This window comes from Balaenoptera physalus (genome assembly GCF_965194825.1).
Source record: "Balaenoptera physalus genome assembly, chromosome: 6".
Lineage (NCBI taxonomy): Eukaryota > Metazoa > Chordata > Mammalia > Artiodactyla > Balaenopteridae > Balaenoptera > Balaenoptera physalus.
In genome coordinates, this window is record NC_138885.1 from 22,077,900 (window position 1) to 22,100,006 (window position 22,107).

Sequence of the window (22,107 nt, forward strand, 5' to 3'; positions counted from 1 at the left end):
TAGCCTATTTTGCTCAGGGCCAGTGACTCTTTTTGGAAACTGGTGCAGGGGTGGGTCTCATGGACAGATGCTGATCTCCAGTTGGGAGGATACCCCAGAGGGAATCAATTAAACCAGAATTTTCCACTCTTACTTTCTTTTCATTCTTTTCTTTCTCTCTCTCTTTCTTTCTTTCTCTCTTTCTTTCCCTCTCTCCCCCCTCCCTCCCTCCCTCCTTTCCTTCCTTCCTTCCTTCTTTTTCTTTCAACTGATCCAATCCAAATACTTTAAACATTTAAGTAATTTGTACAGTGTACACTTTTAACTAAAACATGCAAACCCAATGTCAGTAGTTACCACATGATTGCAAAAACATTTTGATAACCAATTAAACTGGAAATTTCTAATATTTTAATATTCAGGCAGCTCCTGCCCAGTATATACTGTAAATCACTATGTCAGAACACTTGTTACTAACTTAAAACCCTCTTGGAATCATCAAAGGAAACTTAAGAAAATCACCTGCCAGGAATGTTCTGGTCCTTAAGGGGATCTTCCCACTGTGTGTTTGAAGAAAATTCCATCACCATCAAAAATTCTTTCCCTGGAAATCCTCAGGAAAGTCACTTATTGTGAAAGTTCCTTGATCAATGCCCATGGCTGGATGAGGGACTTGGGCAGAGTAGTTGAGTGCGCTGGCCTGTGCTGTAATCTGTTGTAGACATTTGATTATCTCTAGGCATCAGACCATCAGGTCAAGTGGCTAACAGCTCCAGATAACTATTTCCTTTGACTCTCCTGTGCAGATCCCACTGTGGGTACATTACTCATGTTGACGGCTCTGAATGCCGCTGTTCAGACGGGCACCTGGTGCACACCCACAGCAAGTATGGGACTTACTCTATGGGATACAGTGAAACTCTGGGACTTGATCAGCAAGAAGAGATGCTCTTCAGATATCAAAGTTTCAAGTTGACAGGTGTTCCAAAATGCTCTTCAAGGCTTGTAAGAGGCTAGGCCCAGACTGAGAGTCCAGGGATGATCACATAGGCAATCCCACACCTTTCCACCTAAGAAAGTACAGGGTTTCAACTTTGAGGGGCGAAGCACAGGTTTCATACTTAACTGGATGCTCATGACATGATTGCTCTTATTGGGGACAGTTCATTGATTCATTCAACAAATAATTATTAAACACCTACTAAGTGTCAGTGAGTGGGGATGTGAGAGTGAACAATAGTTTAAATTTATTTCCTTAGATTTTTTTGTTTTAAATGTTTACCATAGTACAGAAGAGCTTGTAGTGGCAAGCAGCAGTCTTTTGCCTGGTCATTACCTGTCCCCAGCCCCTGCTTTGATCTATTTATGATTTAATTCTTCTGGTGGTTATTGCCTTATAATATGCTATACCTCTATTTCTTGAATTATGAGTGTTAGATAATATTTTTAAATTCCCACTATGAAAAATGAGGATTTATCTTATATATCCCATGCCCACCTATTCTCATCTCTCCTCCTTCCTCTCAATAGATGATAATTATTATTATCAACTTATTATTATTATTAACAATAATAATTCTTATTATTATCTGTTTCCTTCTCACCTCAAGTCAAGGGAGAAGTGTCTTTAAGATGACCACTCAGAAAAAGTGGGAGTCTCTGCCAGTGAGAGAGACTGGGAAATGTTTTCTCGTTTAGGTAACCCACTTCTCTGAGTGTCCTTTGTATGACAGTTGCTTGTGGCAACTCTCTGAGGTCTTGGATTCTAGATTTCTGGCTCCCAGTTGACCTTTCTTTTGCAAACTGATGACTGGTTTAAACTCCTTGCCTGAGGGTCTGCACATTGATTTAAGTTCTTGCCAATAATATGGAACCACAGCTTCCCCTGACTTGTATCACCTCTACTGAAAACTTTTTTTCCCTTTTCTTCATAAGTTTAGGTAGGTTGCACCAGGTCTTTCGGGATGGGGGGCACAGGACTTCTCCTCAACTCCAAGAACTCAAACTCTCAAACTCTTCACCAAACAAAAGGGTTTCCTCTCCGCCTCCTCACTCCCTCACCCTTGCTGAGTCATGTTCTCTAGTTCCTCAGTTGTTGACTCTTCTCCCAGTCCAAGCATGGCCAAGAGATTTGTATCTCTGGTGCCAATTTGATCAGTAGCTAGTCGTGGGTGCCATGATACTATGGAGAATTAGATTTCCATAGTGGATATGATGATTGATTCCCCAATATCCATTCCAATGCAGATGGATAAGTCTAAGGCAGATAAGATTGTCTTCTCTGGGCCAGTAAATGATTTCGAAAGGACAAGCAACCCAACTCTGAATACGGACTTGTGAGAAGAAGCTTGCTTGTGGTTTCTGGGACAGGTGACTTTTCTCCTGCAAATAGGGCATGATGATCTCTCTCTATCCTCTGGGCCTTGTTCTCCTGGATATGATTTCTGCTGCAGCCATCTTGCAGCCAGGATGACTATAAAGCCAACTTTGAGGATGGCAGAAGAGACAGATGGTGAGAAACTAAGTCCTTGGCAACTTCACTGAGCCACCAAATCAACCAACCCTCAAGCCCACCCCCACTCTGGCCCCCTCGACTTCCTGTTACGTGAGGTAATACATTTTCATATTGTTGAAGCCAGTTTGAATCAAGGTTTCTGAAGTCAAACTAACTGATATGATTTTTGAAGTCATTTCTGGACTCAGCCTGAAAGGGAGGTGGGATCGATTAGCTATGTCAGTTGGAGGTGTGAATATTTGCCAGCCCATGCCCCGTAGCTCCTCCCTAGCATCTTGTATAGGGTTTCTCTGTTGTGTTTGTTTTGCTTTCACTACTTCCCAGAATTGTACTTTGAAGATGCACATGGTAATTATCGCTTAAAACGAGTCCCCTGCCTTTATGTCTCATTCTGTGCTTTACTTCCTGAACTGCCCAACCCAATCTACACCTCCCTTATTCTGCTCCTTGTAACTCTCCTGGGTACTGACCTTTTGCTTATTCCATTCTTATGACTTTCTCTCTTCACCAATGTTGGGATTTAAAAATCCACCCAGGAGATTGGACTGGGATGCAGAACACTGCAGCCTATTGGAAGCACCAGATGGGTGGTGCTAACAAGATCACACATGAGGCCCATATGGCTGCTGCCCGTGTGACTCCATCAATGGCTAGGGCTGAGCTGGCTGATCCAAGAGGCTAGGCTGGTGACCCTTCCTCCACAGTGATTTGTGGGCAGCCCTCTGGGGGCTGTATGCTTGGTCAAAGAGGATGCCATTCCCAGAGAGGAAGAGCTGTCCTTTGGTCAAGGATACACAGACACTGTCCTGATGACCCAAAGAAACGCAGCTTTTGGGCTCCTCTACTGACATTGTACTATGAGCCTTTCTTAATTTCTGGAGTCCTCAATGCATTTTCTAGGTCTATAGACAAAAATGAGAAGAGGTGGAGTGGAAACAATGGGGCTGCCATTTTTCATCTCTCCTATTTTTTTGTTTTTAATTTTATTGAAGTATAGTTGATTTATAAGGTTGTGTTAATTTCTTCTGTACCACAAAGTGACTCAGTTATACATATATATATATATATATTCTTTTTCATATTCTTTTCCATTATGGTTTGTCACAGGATATTGAATATAGTTCCCTGTGCTATACAGTAGGACCTTGTTGTTTATCCATTCTCTATATAATAGTTTGCATCTGCTAATCCCAAACTCTCAATCCGTCTTTCCCCTACCCACCCTCCCCCTTGGCAACTACAAGTCTGTTCTCTATATCTGTGTCAGCTCTCTTATTTTTGATTTAACTTGAAAACAAGTTGCACGGGTTCAAACTGTGTTGCTTGTAAACTCAACTGAGAATCAACATGGACCATGCACATAGGTGTGGCTGGTGGGAGAGTTCATGGTGCTCCTCAGCAGTAGACTCGCACTTTCCCCCCATTTGCTAATTGATTAAAAAATATGTATGTATTGCAAAGTTTATTTATTGATCGAGAGGAGAGTGAAAAGGATAGCTTCTCTAATTAAAACCGATTGGAGCTGTGAAAGTTTAATTAATTGGATGCATGTCACTTCATTTCCATCTTATGTTGTGCGCAGTGCTCTGTTTTCATAATTAACGTGTTGTGTCAGGGTGGCGGGTGTCTCTCTAATTAACAGTCTGAGGGAAAAATGATGTATGGGCCTGCGGAGCAGGCAGAGTGGGTGGAAAGAGAAATCTCAGCCAGAATCCACAGTTTCTGTTCCCTGTGGTCTGTTTCTTGCCATTTTATCACCCTTTGTTCAGTTAATGAGGTTTTGGTGGATCTTCCCGGAGACTGCTTTTTGTTTGATTATTTCCCAGGTGTTTTTTCCATCAGAGGACAGGGAGACTGGATGACACTTCCAGAGATGGCCGGTGGGGGAGAGTCCCTCTGTCCCCTCTCTGCCCTCTGAACTCCCCCAACAATCATTGCATTTGTTCCTCGCAGGGTAACCAACACTTGCCCACTGAGCCAAGACAAACTTTTACTGACTGTCTGCTCTGTGCAGTGGTTGGTGATGGGTGGGTGGCTTTGAATCCAGACTGTAGCTTCTTACTAGACCCGTGACCTTGGGGAAATTCCCTAACTTCTCTGTGCCTCCGTTTATAAAATGGGAATACCTAGTAAAGGTGTTGTGAGCATTAAATGAAATCATGTAAATGGCATCCTTAGCACACAGTAGTATCAGCCTAGATTTATTGAACAATCTTCTCCTTTTCGTAGATGGCATCTTTTAAAACAATTCTTATTTGAATGGTCCTATTGTATTGACAGATTGTAACTCCTGACTGACTTCACTCATCCGTCTTCCTCCTCAAATCCATACTCTGCTTTGGCAACAGAGTTCTTTTTTCTAAAATGGAAAGTTGATTTGATGCTTTGCTAAGACCCTTAAAGGCACCCTCTTGCCCAGATGATGTTTCAACTCTGACGTATAAGAATTCTAACCCCTATACAAGCCAGCCCTCCCAGAACTGCACGCCCACTCTAGCCCCAAGTCTCCCTCATACCTGAGCACAACATGCTCTTTGCTCTTCTGCCGAGAAGGTTCCTTTTCTTGGAAAAGTAAATATCCTACCAGTTTTTTCACATTCAGCTCAAATGCTTTTTTTTCTGACGACTTTTTTTTTTGGAGTCTCTCTTCCCAACTAGAGAGGTAGTTCCTACACACTGGGCCTATGTCTTGGTCATCTTTGAGTCATGGTGCCTAGTAAGAGTGTAGTAGGAAGCAGGCTTTTCATAAATGATTCCTGCATGATGGATAGAAAGAGCAAAGTTTTCTCCACGTGGAATTACTATTTAATACCTGCTCTCCCACGACACTGTTGGCTTCATTTGGGCAGGGAACATTTTTGTTTTGTTCTACATTGTTCCTTGTTGCCTGGTACAGGGTAGGTGCTCAAAACAAGTAAATAAGCTTGGCCTGGTCTAGGTACCTCATAGGTTTGTTGCATGGGTAGATTGATGATGAATATAAAAGTTCTTCAAGTTAAAAAATGATTGGAAAATATAGCAAGATTATTTATAATAGAACAAGAGTTGCTATTGACATTATTACCTGAAGCTTTTTATTAGTACTGGAAGGGGGGTTCTTTCCTTTTAGGAGTAGATTTCCTGAATAGCAGTAGCCTCTGGGTCCTTCTGGACATTGTCATTGCAACTGGGGTGACAACATGCATAGACCTAGAGGCTGCCCACATAACCCTCAGAGAGGAGCCCTGAAGCCTTTGCTCAGAGATACTGCATCTGAACTGCTTGCGAATCTCATAAAAAAATCCTTTAACCCTCTGCTTTTCCTAATATGCTATTCTCCTACCTCAGTGACATGTACAGTAAATAATGCATTCTGGTAATTTTAGGAAATCATCTTATTTCCAGGCACCTGTATAGCATCTATTCAATATTTATACTTATTCAAGGGGTTTTCTTTTTTCTTTTTCATTGAGAGGTTTTCTATTTTTCTTCTTATGAATGTTTGACCTTGTCTGAAATAGCAAGTCTTTTTTCTAGTGTAAAACCCAAAAAACAAAACCCAGCCATGCGGACTGTCACTGCACCCCTTCTCACTAGTTAAGCAGTGCTTACAAGAAATCGGGCCCAATCACGTTTTCCAGTTTTGCTAGCTCTTCGTGTTTGAGTAGAGTTCAGAGAACTGGATCATAGACTAGGTCTGCTATCTCCAGCTCAATGCAGTGCCATTCTATCAGCAATATTCACAGTGCTGGGTGCTGGAGATTACGAAGACCCAAGGTGATTAAAAATAGCTTTGGGATTGAAATTACTTACTTTTTTCAGAGGCCCTCTTCTTCTTCACCAAACTATAATATTAATTTTAAAAAATTCAGACCCTGAACTATTTCCCCAGCTATATCTTGAATCTGATAGAAAAGCAATGAGTATTGGCCATGGGGACTTCACCTGGGGTGTGACGCATGGAGGGGGCAGTGAAGGCTCTGGGGGTCTGAAGGTCTAGGTTCTAGGCTGGTTCTGGCCCTGGTTGGGCATGTGACATGGAAAAGTCACTCAACTTTTGGGGGCTTCAGTTTCCTGGTCAGTTAAGGAAAATTGAGGTTTGGAGAAGTTTGTAAACTTGTCAAAAGTAACAAGGGCTGGCTGATTATTCTGGGTGAGTTTGCAGGCAGGCCGTTCACAGGAATAGTTATTGCATTTCTCCCTTGTACAAGCACTGGGCTAGGTTCTGGGGAAAGAGCCATGGAGGAGATTTTCTGGCTAACACGATGAAGCAAGACTTGGGTGTGCTCGGCCCTCAGTCCCTAAGCACAGCCTCTGTGCCCATGTGACTGGCTCAAGTCAAAGCTCTCTTTTCCCGTGACCCTTTAGGCCTGTGCGTGTATTGAGGCCGGGTTACCAGTTCAGGCTCCCACTCCACATGGCATCGGTTTCCCTCTGCCTGGTTCCCTTTCCTGCTGGCTGACTTCACCCCAATGCAGAACAGAGGAGCACTTCTAAAAAGTGTTGACTCAGAAGAAGAGGAAGCGGGCAGCGCTCAGCTCTCTCTCTTCCCTGAGGCGCCCTAACCCCGCTCTTCTGCCAGGGACGGTGTTGGGTTCCCAGGGCCTACACGGGAAGGAAGTTGAAAACAGTTCCACAAAAGCCCTTTTCAGGGCAATGGATGCCTTCTTCCTTAAGTTACAGAATGAGAAGGACCCCTCCAGCATTCAAGGGAGAGCTGAACAAAACCTACTGAAGGTCATGTGTTCTGCCCACCAAGAAAGTAGAACTTTCTTCATACTAAAAAAAGTTCCTCTTTGCTCACAAGGTGAAAAGAATAGCAATTAGGAAGGCTTCAAGACACATTAGAGGCAAAAAGAAAAAAAGACACATAAGAGGCATGGAAAGAAGTCCAGGGGAGGAGGGGCAGGGGCTGGATGGTGCATACACGGTGTGTGTGTGTGCGTGTGCAGGTGTCCACATTTAGACATCTTCTGTTGTTCTAAGACAGTGGGTCTCAAACTCTAGTGAGTACCGGAATCACCTGCAGGACTTGTTCAAATGACTTCATTGTTCTTGATTCAGTAGCTCTGGGTGGAGCCTGAGAATTTGCTTTTCTAACAAGTTTCCAGGTGATGCTGATTCTGCTTTTCACACCACTGTGCTAAGGAGAGTGGCTTAAAGGGAGAAAGATCTTAATGAGTGCAATATTGGCTCAACTAGCCTCTTCCTTGGAATATTAATAAGCCAAGACAAGAGCCCTGGATGTATTGAACACAGCAGAAAGCTCTGTAGAAATGAGACTTCAGATCCCCAGTGATATGTAGGCACATTGTAGATTGAGAAGCATTGCTCTAGGGGTTTCTCAGATGTGTCTTCAGGGTGGGTATCATTGGAGGTGGTGTGGGGAGGTGGGATATGCCATCTCTATAATCGAGAAGTGCTGCACCCTAGCTCAGCCTAAGTACTGGGGTGGGGACTTTGCAGGGTCAACAGCTCAAGCCTGCACAGAGGATACATTCCTAGAAACAAAGCCTACAGAAGGTAGGGTGGTTTCAGTGTGTCATCTGTCAGTTTTGACAGTGTCTTTTTGAAGATCAGTATGCAATGTCTTCTTCAGCTTCTGTGTGGCAGAGAAAGTATGGAAGGCTTGGGAATAGTTCATAGCTGCAAGGGAGAAGCCAGGAGGGGAAGAAGTGGGCTCAGATTAGGCTCCTGAAACATGTAACCCAGCCACAGTTATCATACTTCTTAGGGTGTAGGGGGTGAGTGAAATGAGAAAATGTGGTAGGGTCTTCTTTCCTGCCCAGCATCACTAATGGTATCTCTTCCAAAGGCATACAACAGTTCTTAAATGGCTTTATTAAGATATAATTCAGGGCAGAGTAGAAGGACATGTGCTCACTCCCTGTTGAAGGAGCACCAGAATCCCAACTAACTGCTGAACAATCATTGACAGGAAGACACTGGAACTCACCAAAAATGATACCCCACATCTAAAGACAAAGGAGAAGCTGCAATGAGATGGTAGGAGGGGCGCAATCACAATAAAATCAAATCCCATAACCACTAGGTGGGTGACTCACAAACTGGAGAACACTTATACCACAGAAGTCCACCCACTGGAGTGAAGGTTCTGATCCCCACGTCAGGCTTCCCAACCTGGGGGTCCGGCAATGGGAGGAGGAATTCCTAGAGAATCAGACTTTGAAGGCTAGGGGATTTGATTGCAGGACTTCGACAGGACTGGGGGAAACAGAGACTCCATTCTTGGAGGGCACACACAAAGTAGTGTGTGCATTGGGACCCAGGGGAAGGAGCAGTGACTCCACAGGAGACTGAACCAGACCTACCTGCTAGTGTTGGAGGGTCCCCTGCAGAGGCGGGAGGTGGCTGTGTGTCACCGTGAGGACAAGGACACTGGCAGCAGAAGTTCTGGGAAGTACTCCTTGGCATGAGCCCTCCCAGAATCTGCCATTAGCCCCACCAAAGAGCCGGGTAGGCTCCAGTGCTGGGTTGCCTCAGGCCAAACAACCAACAGGGAGGGAACCCAGCCCTACCCATCATCAGTCAAGTGGATTAAAGTTTTACTTAGTTCTGCCCACCAGAGCAACAACCAGCTCTACCCACCACCAGTCCCTCCCATCAGGAAGCTTGCACAAGCCTCTTTGATAGCCTCATCCACCAGAGGGCAGACAGCAGAAGCAAGAAGAACTACAGTTCTGCAGCCTGTGGAAGGAAAACCACGTTCACAGAAAGACAGACAAAATGAAAAGGCAGAGGACTTTGTACCAGATGAAGGAACAAGATAAAACCCCCAGAAAAACAACTAAATGAAGTGGAGGTAGGCAACCTTCCAGAACAAGAGTTCAGAATAATGATAGTGAAGATGATCCAGGACCTCAGAAAACAGAATGGAGGCAAAGATCGAGAAGATGCTAGAAGTGTTTAACAAAGACCTAGAAGAATTAAAGAACAAAGACCTAGAAGAATTAAAGAACAAATAGAGATGAACAATACAATAACTGAAATGAAAAAATACACTAGAAGGAATCAATAGCAGAATAACTGAGGCAGAAGAACGGATAAGTGACCTGGAAGACAGAATGGTGGAATTCACTGCTGCGGAACAGACTAAAGAAAAAAGAATGAAAAGAAATGAAGACAGCCTAAGAGACCTCTGGCACAACATTAAATGCAACAACATTCTCATTATAGGGGTTGCAGAAGGAGAAGAGAGAGAGAATGGACCAGAGAAAATATTTGAAGAGATTATAGTCGAAAACTTCCCTAACATGGGAAAGGAAATAGCCACCCAAGTCCAGGAAATGCAGAGAGTCCCAGGCATGATAAACCCAAGCAGAAACACACCAAGACACAAAGTAATCAAACTGACAAAAATGAAAGACAAAAATTATTGAAAGAAACAAGGGAAAAACGACAAATAACATACAGGGGAACTCCCATAAGGTTAACAGCTGATTTCTCAGCAGGAACTCTACAAGCCATAAGGGAGTGGCACGACATATTTAAAGTGATGAAAAGGAAGAACCTACAACCAAGGTTACACTACCTGGCAAGGATCTCATTCAGATTTGACGGAGAAATCAAAAGCTTTACAGACAAGCAAAAGCTAAGAGAATTCAGCACCACCAAACCAGCTCTACAACAAATGTTAAAGGAACTTCTCTAAGTGGGAGACCCAAGAGACGAAAAGGACCGCAAAAACAAAAACATAACAATTAAGAAAATGGTCATAGGAACATACATATCGATAATTACCTTAAACATGAATGGATTAACTGCTCCAACCAAAAGACACAGACTTGCTGAATGGATACAAAAACAAGACCCATAAGTATATGCTGTCTACAAGAGACCCACGTCAGACCTAGGGACACATGCAGACTGAAAGTGAGGGGATGGAAAAAGATATTCTATGCAAATGGAAATCAAAAGAAAGCTGGATTAGCAATACTCATATCAGATAAAATAGACTTTGAAATAAAGAATGTTACAAGAGACAAGGAAGGACACTACATAATGATCAAGGGATCAATCCAAGAAGAAGATATAACAATTATAAATATTTATGCACCCAACATAGGAGCACCTCAATACATAAGGCAAATGCTAACAGCTATAAAAGAGGAAATCAACAGTAGCACAGTAATAGTGGTGGACTTTAACACCTCACTTACACCAATGGACAGATCATCCAGACAGAAAATAATAAGGAAACAGAAGCTTTAAATGACACAATAGACTAGATAGATTTCATTGATATTTATTGGACATTCCATCCAAAAACAGCAGATTACACTTTCTTCTCAAGTGCACATGGAACATTCTCCAGGATAGATCACATCTTGGGTCACAAATCAAGCCTCGGTAAATTTAAGAAAATTGAAATCATATCAAGCATCTTTTCTGACCACAACGCTATGAGATTAGAAATGAATTACCGGGAAAAAAACGTAAAAACCACAAACACATGGAGGCTAAACAATACGTTACTAAATAACCAAGAGATCACTGAAGAAATCAAAGAGGAAATCAAAAAATACCTAGAGACAAATGACAATGAAAACACGATGACCCAAAACCTATGGGATGCAGCAAAAGCAGTTCTAAGAGGGAAGTTTATAGCTATACAAGCCTACCTCAAGAAACAAGAAAAATCTCAAGTAAACAATCTAACCTTACACCAAAAGAAACTAGAGAAAGAAGAACAAACAAAACCCAAAGTTAGCAGAAGGAAAGAAATCATAAAGATCAGAGCAGAAATAAATGAAATAGAAACAAAGAAAACAATAGCAAAGATCAATAAAACTAAAAGCTGGTTCTTTGAGAAGATAAACAAAATTGATAAGCCATTAGCCAGACTCATCAAGGAAAAGAGGGAGAGGACTCAAATCAATAAAATCAGAAATGAAAAAGGAGAAGTTACAACAGACACCGCAGAAATACAAAGCATCCTAAGAGACTACTACAAGCAACTTTATGCCAATAAAATGGACAACTTGGAAGAAATGGACAAATTCTTAGAAAGGTATAACCTTCCAAGACTGAACCAGGAAGAAGCAGAAAATATGAACAGACCAATCACAAGTAATGAAATTGAAACTGTGATTAAAAATCTTCCAACAAACAAAAGTCCAGGACCAGATGGCTTCACAGGTGAATTCTATCAAATATTTAGAGAAGAGCTAACACCTATCCTTCTCAAACTATTCCAAAAAATTGCAGAGGAAGGAACACTCCCAAACTAATTCTATGAGGCCACCCATCACCCTGATACCAAAACCAGACAAAGACACTACAAAAAAAGAAAATTACAGACCAATATCTCTGATGAATATAGATGCAAAAATCCTCAACAAAATACTAGCAAACAGAATCCAACAACACATTAAAAGGATCATACACCATGATCAAGTGCGATTTATCCCAGGGATGCAAGGATTCTTCAATATACGCAAATCAATCAATGTGATACACCATATTAACAAACTGAAGAATAAAAACCATATGATCATCTCAATAGACGCAGAAAAAGCTTTTGACAAAATTCAACACCCATTTATGATAAAAACTCTCCAGAAAGTGGGCATAGAGGGAACCTATCTCAACATAATAAAGGCCATATATGACAAACCCACAGCAAACATCATTCTCAACGGTGAAAAACTGAAAGCATTTCCTCTAAGATCAGGAACAAGACAAGGATGTCCACTCTCACCACTATTATTCAACATAGTTCTGGAAGTCCTAGCCATGGCAATCAGAGAAGAAAAAGAAATAAAAGGAATACAAATTGGAAAAGAAGAAGTAAAACTGTCACTGTTTGCAGATGACATGATACTATACATAGAGAATCATACAGATGCCACAAGAATACTACTAGAGCTAATCAATGAATTTGGTAAAGTTGCAGGATACAAAATGAATGCACAGAAATCTCTTGCATTCCTATACACTAATGATGAAAAATCTGAAAGAGAAATTATGGAAACACTCCCATTTACCATTGCAACAAAAAGAATAAAATACCTAGGAATAAACCTACCTAGGGAGACAAAAGACCTGTATGCAGAAAACTATAAGACACTGATGAAAGAAATTAAAGATGATACCAACAGATGGAGAGATATACCATGTTCTTGGATTGGAAGAATCAACATTGTGAAAATGAGTATACTACCCAAAGCAATCTACAGATTCAATGCAATCCCTATCAAATTACCAATGGCATTTTTTACGGAGCTAGAACAAATCATCTTAAAATTTGTATGGAGACAAAAAAGACCCTGAATAGCCAAAGCAGTCTTGAGGGAGAAAAACGGAGCTGGAGGAATCAGACTCCCTGACTTCAGACTATACTACAAAGCTACAGTAATCAAGATAATATGGTACTGGCACAAAAACAGAAACATAGATAAATGGAACAAGATAGAAAGCCCAGAGATAAACCCACGCACCTATGGTCAACTAATCTATGACAAAGGAGGCAAAGATATACAATGGAGAAAAGACAGTCTCTTCAATAAGTGGTGCTGGGAAAACTGGACAGCTACATGTAAAAGAATGAAATTAGAATACTCCCTAACACCATACACAAAAATAAACTCAAAATGGATTAGAGACCTAAATGTAAGACTGGACACTATAAAACTCTTAGAGGAAAACATAGGAAGAACACTCTTTGACATAAATCACAGCAAGATCTTTTTTGATCCACCTCCTAGAGTAATGGAAATAAAAACAAAAATAAACAAATGGGACCTAATGAAACTTCAAAGCTTTTGCACAACAAAGGAAACCATAAACAAGATGAAAAGACAACCCTCAGAATGGGAGAAAATATTTGCAAACGAATCAACGGACAAAGGATTAATCTCCAAAATATATAAACAGCTCATTCAGCTCAACATTAAAGAAACAAACACCCCAATCCAAAAATGGGCAGAAGACCTAAATAGACATTTCTCCAAAGAAGACATACAGACGGACACGAAGCACATGAAAAGATGCTCAACATCACTAATTATTAGAGAAATGCAAATCAAAACTTCAATGAGGTATCACCTCACACCAGTTAGAATGGGCATCATCAGAAAATCTACAAACAACAAATGCTGGAGAGGGTGTGGAGAAAAGGGAACCCTCTTGCACTGTTGGTGGGAATGTAAATTGATACAGCCACTATGGAGAACAATATGGAGGTTCCTTAAAAAACTAAAAATAGAATTACCATATGACCTAGCAATCCCACTACTGGGCATATACCCAGAGAAAACCGTAATTCAAAAAGACACATGCACCCGAATGTTCATTGCAGCACTATTTACAATAGCCAGGTCATGGAAGCAACCTAAATGCCCATCAACAGACGAATGGATAAAGAAGTTGTGGTACATATATACAATGGAATATTACTCAGCCATAAAAAGGAACAAAATTGAGTCATTTGTTGAGACGTGGATGGATCTAGAGACTGTCATACAGAGTGAAGTAAGTCAGAAAGAGATAAACAAATATCGTATATTAACACATGTATGTGGAACCTAGAAAAATGGTACAGATGAGCCAGGTTGCAGGGCAGAAGTTGAGACACAGATGTAGAGAACAGACATATGGACACCAAGAGGGGAAAATTGCGGAAGGGTGGGGATGGTGGTGTGCTGAATTGGGCGATTGGGATTGACATGTATACACTGATGTGTATAAAATTGATGACTAATAAGAACCTGCAGTATAAACAAAACAAACAAAAACAGATGCTCACAAAATCCCACATGATCCGAGAATCAGAACAGAAGCGGTCATTTGAAAGGATCCTGGGTCACACCTACCTCCTGATCTTGGAGCATCTCCCAGAGAGGCAAGAGGCAACTACAGCACAGCCTCAGGGACAGAGACACTGGCAGCAGCCACTCGGGGAAGCTCCTTCTACCTCGTGGACACTGGTACCAGCAAGCATAATTTCAGAATGCTCCCTCTAGCTTATCAGCCTCAGGACCAAACCCTACCCACTTCCACCAGACTATAGACACAAGTACTAGGATGCTGCAGGCCAAGCAACTAACTGAGCAGGGGCATAGCCCCATCCACCAGCAAACAAGCTGCCTTCAGACCCTCTCAATGCACAGCTGCCCCTGGACATGGGTCCAGCCACCAAAAGCCCCAAGACCAGCCTCCACACCTCAGTGGACAGGCACCAGCCGCAGAGTCCCCGGCCCCTCTGACAAGTGAGCCTGCTCTGGCCTTGGAGTCAGCCTCACCATCGGCAGGTGATAACTGCACAGGGACTGGATGGAGTTTGGACCTACCCAACAGCAAACCTGCTCTAGCAGTGGGATCAGCCTCATACACCAACAGGCACACACCAGCTCCAGGGATACCACAGCCCAGCAGCCTGTGTGACCAGAACACTCACTTGCAGGCCAGAAGCAGCCATGGACTCAGCTGGGTCTTGACCCTGCCCATCAGAATGCCAACACAAGATTAGGGATACCCCCGGCCCTGCAGAGAGCTGTGTCAGGAACAGTGATCCAACACCAACTCTGTGGCTCCTGGGCCCTGCGGCCAGAACACAGAACCTGTCTCTTCCTCCCAGTAGCCAGCATAGCCCCAGAACCAGTGACTGGGCACTAGCCCTGATATCACCTGGACTGCAATTCTACCCATAAGTGAACCAGCACCAGATTTGGTGTCCCCCAGAGTTGTGCAGCCAGCTGCCTTATGATTTAGTCTCACCAAGCAGCACAGACGGCCTCCATACAAGGCAGAGCCTGGCAAACAAGCAGTCTGGGGGCAGCCAAGCCTACCAGACTACCCACAGTAGTCAGCCCACCACAGCAGAAGAGCCCAAGCAGCCCACATAGGGGGTACACTTAGAACATATAGTTCTAGTGACCAGGGGACAGTGGGCTGCTGGGACACATAGGACCTCTCCTACAAAAGGCCACTTCTCCAAGGTCAGGAATGTAACGAACCTACTACATACATAGCAATAAAAACAGCAAGTTAAGAAAAATGAGATGACACAGAAACATGGTCCAAATGAAGGAAAACGATAAGAACACAGAAGAAGATCTAAGTGAAGTGGAGATAACCCATCTATTCAAGAAAGAGTTCAAGGTAAGGACTGTAAAGATGATCAAAGAACTCAGGAGAGGAATGGACGACCAGAGCAAGAAGTTAGAAGTTTTTTTTTTAAAGAACAACCAAACAGAGATGACTAATACAATAAATGAAATGAAAATTACACTAAAAGGAAACTACGGTAGACTCAATGATACAGAGGAATGGATCAGAAAACTAAAGGACAGAGCACTGGCCATCACTGAAGATGAACAGTTAAACAATAGAATAAAATGAAATGAGGAAAGTTGAACAGACCTGTGAAGAACATCAAGTGTACTAACATTTGCACTATACTGATCCCAGAAGGAAAAAGGAAAGAGAAAGGGGTGTAGAACATACCTGAAGACATAAAAGCTGAAAACTTCCCTAACCTGGGAAAGAAAACAGACATCCAAGTCCAGTAAACCCAGTAAGGCCAAAACAGGATCAACCCAAAGAGGACCACACCAAGACTCATTGTAATTAAAATGGAAAAAAATAAAGATAAAAAGACACTATTAAAAGAGCAAAGGAAAAGCAACAAGTTACAAACATGGGAAATTGCATAAAGTTATCTGCTGACTTTTCAGGATAACCTCTGCATGCCAGAAGGGAGTGGCATGGTATATTTAAAGTCATGAAAGGGAAAAGCCTATAACCAAAAATACTCTACTCAGCAAGGCTCTTTCAGATTTGATGGTGAGATCTAAAGTTTTACAGAGAAGCAAAACTAAAAGAGCTCAGCATCGCCAAACCAGCTTTATGAGAAATCTTAAAGGGGCTTTTCTAAGTGAAAAAGAAAAGGTCACGATTGAAACATAAAAATTAGGAAAGGAAACTTACTAAAGGAAAAACCTCATTGGTTAAGGCAAATATTCAACAAAGGTAGTAAATCAACCATGTACACAGCTAATAGGAAGGATGAAAGAAAACAGTAATAAAATCATCTATATTCACAATAAGAAGTTAAGGGACACACAAAACAAGTAGATGTAAAATATAAGGTCAAATTCAGTAACTGTGGGGGAGCAGAGTAACAATGCAGGGTTGTTAGTGTCCATGTGAAATTAAGAGCTCAGCAACTTAAACAATCACACACACACACACACACACACACACACACACACACACGCATACACAAAACTGAAAGAAATCCAAACATAATATTAAAGATAGTCCTCACATCACAGATGAAGGGAATAAAAGGGGAAGAAAGGAACACTGAAGAAATTAAAGAGGGATTCTAAAAATACCCAAGACAAATGAAAATGAACACACAATGATCCAAAATCTATGGGACACAGCCAACACAGTTCACAGGGGGAAGTTATAGTGATACAAGCTTATTCTTAGGAATCAAGAAAAATATCAAATAAACAACCTAACATTACACCTGAAGGAATTAGAAAAAGAAGAAAAAACAAACCTCAAAGCTGTCAGAAAGAAAAATTAAGAAAACTATACCATATGCAATCACATCAAAAAGAACAAGATACCTAGGAATAAACACACTTAAGCAGGTAAAAGACATGTGCTCAGAAATCTATCAGCCATTGCTGAAAGAAGTTGAGGACAACACAAAAAGATGGAAAAATATAGCATGCGCATGGACTGGAAGAATTAATACTGTTAAAATAACCATACTACCAAAGACAATCTACAGATTTAATGCAATCCCTATCAGAATACCAAAGCATTTTCACAGAACTTGAAAAAGTAATTTTAAAATTTGTATAGAAACACAAAGACCCCAAATAGCCAAACAATCTTGAGAAAGAACACAGCTGGAGGCATCACGCACCTTGACTTCAGACTATACTGCAAAGCGACAGTAATCACAGAGAAAGGTACCAGAGCAAAAACAGACACAAAGATCACTGGAATAGAATAGAGATCCCAGAAATAAGCCCACACACTTATATTTAATTGATTTATGACAAAGCAGGCAATATGGAGAAAAAACTGTCTCTTCAATAAGCGGTACTGAGAAAACTGGTCAGCTACATGGAAAAGAATAAAATTAGATTATTTTAGCACACCATATATAAAATAAATGCCAAACTAAATAAAGACCTAAATGTAGGACCAGAAACCATAAAACCCCTAGAGGAAAATATAGAACATTCTTCAACATAAATGATAGCAACAGATTTAGGTTCAGTCTACTAAGGCAAATGAAACAAAAGCAAAAATAAACAAATGGGACTTCACTAAACTTAAAAGATTTTGCACAGCAAAGGAAACCAAAGACAAAATGAAAAGACAACCTGCTGAAGGAGAGACAATATTTGCACATGATAAGAGGTTAACACCAAAAAGATGACCAAGCAAGGGTTCATATCTAAACTACAGAAACAGCACATACAACTCAATATCAAAAAAACACCCAAAATTTTTTTTTAAAAATTAGAAGACCTAAACAGACATTTTTCCAAGGAAAAAATACAGATAGACAGCCAGAACTCACAAAGATGCTAAACATAGCTAATCGGCAGTAAAATGCAAATCAAAACTATGAGATATATCACCTCAGTCTTGTCAGAATGGCTGTCATCAAAAAGATCACAAATAACAAAGGTTAGTGAGGATGTGGAGAAAGGGAAACTCTTGTACACTCTTGATGTGAATGTGAAATAGTGCAGCTACTGTGGAAAGCAGAATGGAGGTTCCACAAAAAACTAAAAATAGAACTACCATAATTTCCAGCAATTTCACTCTTGGGTATATCAGAAGAAAACCAAAACACTATTTCAAAAAAATAACTGCACACCAATGTTCATAACAGTGTTATTTGCCATCGCCAAGATATAGAGTCAAACTAAGTGTTCATCAATAGCTTAGTGGATAAAAAAAGATTTTTTATGATGACTTCAGCAAAAAAATGAAATTTTGCCATTTGCAAGAACATGGATGGACTTGGACTTGGAGGGTATTATGCTTAGTAAAATAAGCCGCAGAGAAAACAAGCATGGTATGTTATGAGAAAACAAGCATGGTATGTTATCACTTACACGTGGCATCTAAAAAATTGAATACAACAACAACAACAACAACAACAAAAAACAGACTCACAGATTAAAGAACAGACTAGTGTTTACCAGCAGGGAGAGATAGGCTGGAGGAGCAAAATAGTGGTAGGAGATTTTGAGGTACAATCCACTATGTATAAAATCAATAATCTACAGTGATGTACTGTACAGCATGGGGAATATAGCCCCTCTTTTATAATAACTATAAATGGAGAAGAACCTAAACATTTATGAATCACTATGTTGTACCTCTGAAACTAATATAATAATGTAAATTAACTATAGATCAATAAAATATAAAGTAAGAAACAATAAAGGGGAGACACAGATTATTAGATAGAAATCAATTAAATAAACACAAGTTTTGGAAATCAAGGAATTAAAAAACAACACGTAAGACACAACATTGGCATTTAAAGTGTACAATCTATTCATTTAAAAGAAATCATTCAAGTGGTAAAAAATGGTACCCATTCTCACAATTTTGTATATCTAGGATAAATTATTATCTACAAAAATATGTTACAAATATTCACTCAAAAAGAAAGAGAAAATTGGGATAAACCCATTTTAGTATACAAATTTAATATCAAAGTCTCTATGTAAAATTGATTTGAATAAGTTCTGTTAGCCACTTCTAGTTTCTTTGTGATGTAAAATCTTTTAAAGCATAAAAATCAGCCGTTCTACATTATTCCATTAGACATACATAGAAGTTAAAAAAAATGAGAAGACAGAACAATCAACCAGGAAGGTGAATTTACTGAGAAACAGTCATTCGTTCTCCCTCCTCCTTTTCTTTTCCTCCTTTTCCAGGTCTCTTTCGGTTCCGATCAAGAGAAGTCTTGAGAGTTCTGAGAATATTTCTTTGAGGGCTTCAAATCACCATACCTACATCCTCTGCCACAACTACACACACGGGAACAAAAATAAACCTCTGCTATCTACTCATGTAGGAGGGATTCGTGCAAAATAAACTCCTACATGGAGACCAACAGGTGAGTTTTCTACCTGTTCTTTCTAATGTCCTTCCATTATAGTAAATCCCACACATTATGAGGCAGAAGTGGTTATGTGAGCTTTTCCTTGAAGTCAAAAAACTTGCATTCATTTCAAGTACCTGGTGATCATAGGGTACAGCCAGGGAACGTGCCATCCCCCATGGGGGAAGGGGCGGTGAATGGGCTCCCACAACCATGCACCTCCTGATGTACAGATTCTGGAGAAAGAAAGGGCGGTCACACCGCAGTCAGCCTGTCAGGCTGTCGGGCCACTGGGCAACCCAACCAGCCTGGAAGTGCCCCATCAGTTGCTGAAAGCAAAACTCTGTCCCCCTTGTGAAGCCAGGCAATTTGGGTCAGAGAGTCAGAGGAGACCGGTAATCAACTCCTCCTCTCTGCTCACCTCCTTGGGGTTACAGCAACCCCATCTCCAAACCCAAATCTGACCCTGCAGTGCCAAACTGGGAGTGGCAGGTGGGCTCTGCCGGTGCGTCAGCGCCCTCTGGAGGTTGTCTGCTCTAAAGCCAACTCTCAGCCCTTCCTCCTCCTCCTTCCCTAGTCCTGGGGGCTGTCTTGCCTCCTGCAGCTGCTGACATGATCTCATTCTTCTTTTTTCTCCAATTACAATGAAGTGTCCTACAGATGCTTGGAATGTCTTGAAGAAGGAAGATCTTTTAGTCATTACACCTTAACCGTGAGAAGTTGGTTTCAAGAATGAACTTGAAATACTGTATTTTTGTCATGATGATTCAAGGGAAGACAGCTCAAGTTTTCTAAATCATAAGAAAAACCAAGGTAAATATGATATACTGAGCCAGAGATGAAAAAGCAGCTTTTTTTTTTTTAAAAGGTCGCTTAAAGAAGTCAATCTACCATTGCTTAAACAACACACGTGGTAAGCTGCTCTTTTTTTTTGAATCTTCTTTTTTTTTTTAATTTTTAAAATTAATTAATTAATTAATTAATTTATGGCTGCATTGGGTCTTCATTTCTGTGCGAGGGCTTTCTCTAGTTGCAGCAAGTGGGGGCCACTCTTCATCGCGGTGCGCGGGCCTCTCATTATCGCGGCCTCTCTTGTTGCGGAGCACAGGCTCCAGACGTGCAGGTTCAGTAATTGCGGCTCACAGGCCTAGTTGCTCCACGGCATGTGGGGTCCTCCCAGACCAGGGCTCGAACCCATGTCCCCTGCATTGGCAGGCAGATTCTCAACCACTGTGCCACCAGAGAAGCCCCGAAAAAGCATTTTTTGGCACCCCCTCCTCATGTCATATGACTGGGATTTAAATCAATCAGCTGCCACTGGTTTTTCAATCACACGACCCAACTTTAAATCAATCAGCTGCTTTCCTGTAACTCACGTGACTTGGCTTTGAATAGTAAGAAATGCAGAGGTATAAAAATGATGTTCTCAACAATAAATGGAAAAACAACATTTTAGAAGGTTTTTTTTCTTTTCGAATGGACAATTCATTGCCTACAGAATAAAGGATTCTCTTCTGGATTCCTTGAACTGTAAACACATACAGTGTCTCCGTTGGCTTGATTCACTTAGTTTTTTTTCGTTGTTGTTGTTAACATCCTTATTGGAGTATAATTGCTTTACCTGGTTGTGTTAGCTTCTGCTGTATAACAAAGTGAATCAGCTATTCGTATAAATATGTCCCCATATCCCCACCCTATTGCGTCTCCCTCCCACCCTCCCTATCCCACCCCTCTAGGTGGTCACAAAACACCGAGCTGATCTCCCTGTGCTATATGCAGCTACTTCTCCCTAGCTATCTATTTTACATTTGGTACTGTATATATGTCCATGCCACTCTCTCACTTCATCCCAGCTTACTCTTCCCCCTCCCTGTGTCCTCAAGTCCGTTCTCTACATCTGCGTCTTTATTCGTCTGCAGCGACTCCTGCTAGGGACGGATACTTCCTTTTATGCTCAGGGAAATCCCCTAGTTTGGATATGATTTGAGTTTGATCCTGTGAAACCATCAGAACTTCCCACCAGAGATAAATGAGGAGATTCTGGCCTTTATTAGTATGCACGATGAACACGGGTGTCCTGGCTGTACTTGCCAACCCTCCTATTTTACCCACCTATTTTTATCCACCTTCCTCCCTGTGAGTACCTTTGACCAACCCTGAGTTCAGACTCCTGACCTATTACAGTGACTTTGTCAGCCTTTCTTTAAAAATGGACAGGTAATAAAACGAATTTAACCTAGAAGCAGCAGCTCAGTAAGGGAAATAAAATCATCAGAAGTTATCTAATCCATGCCACAGCCATCCAGGGCTCTGTCTTATCTGCTGGGTCATAAGAATGGGACCTTCCTAAACTTGAAGGGCATCCAATCAAATAAGTAAAGGTGTTGCCCACCTCTGGCTCTTAGAGGGATTGCTAGGCAGTCTACCCAGTGTATAGTAACTGCAAAACACTGTCATGGTTTTGAAACACCTGTGTAACAGGAAAGCTTTTTGGGGTGCATGGGGACGGTTTCTT

The 22,107-nt window shown here is 41.3% G+C and overlaps 1 long non-coding RNA gene across 1 annotated transcript in view; it reads right to left on the bottom strand.

Annotated features, from left to right (window-relative positions):
• The window catches only part of LOC309662785, a 45,786-nt gene that overhangs the window by 18,964 nt on the left and 4,715 nt on the right, over window positions 1–22,107 (bottom strand). The gene's annotated exons all lie outside the window — the stretch shown is intronic.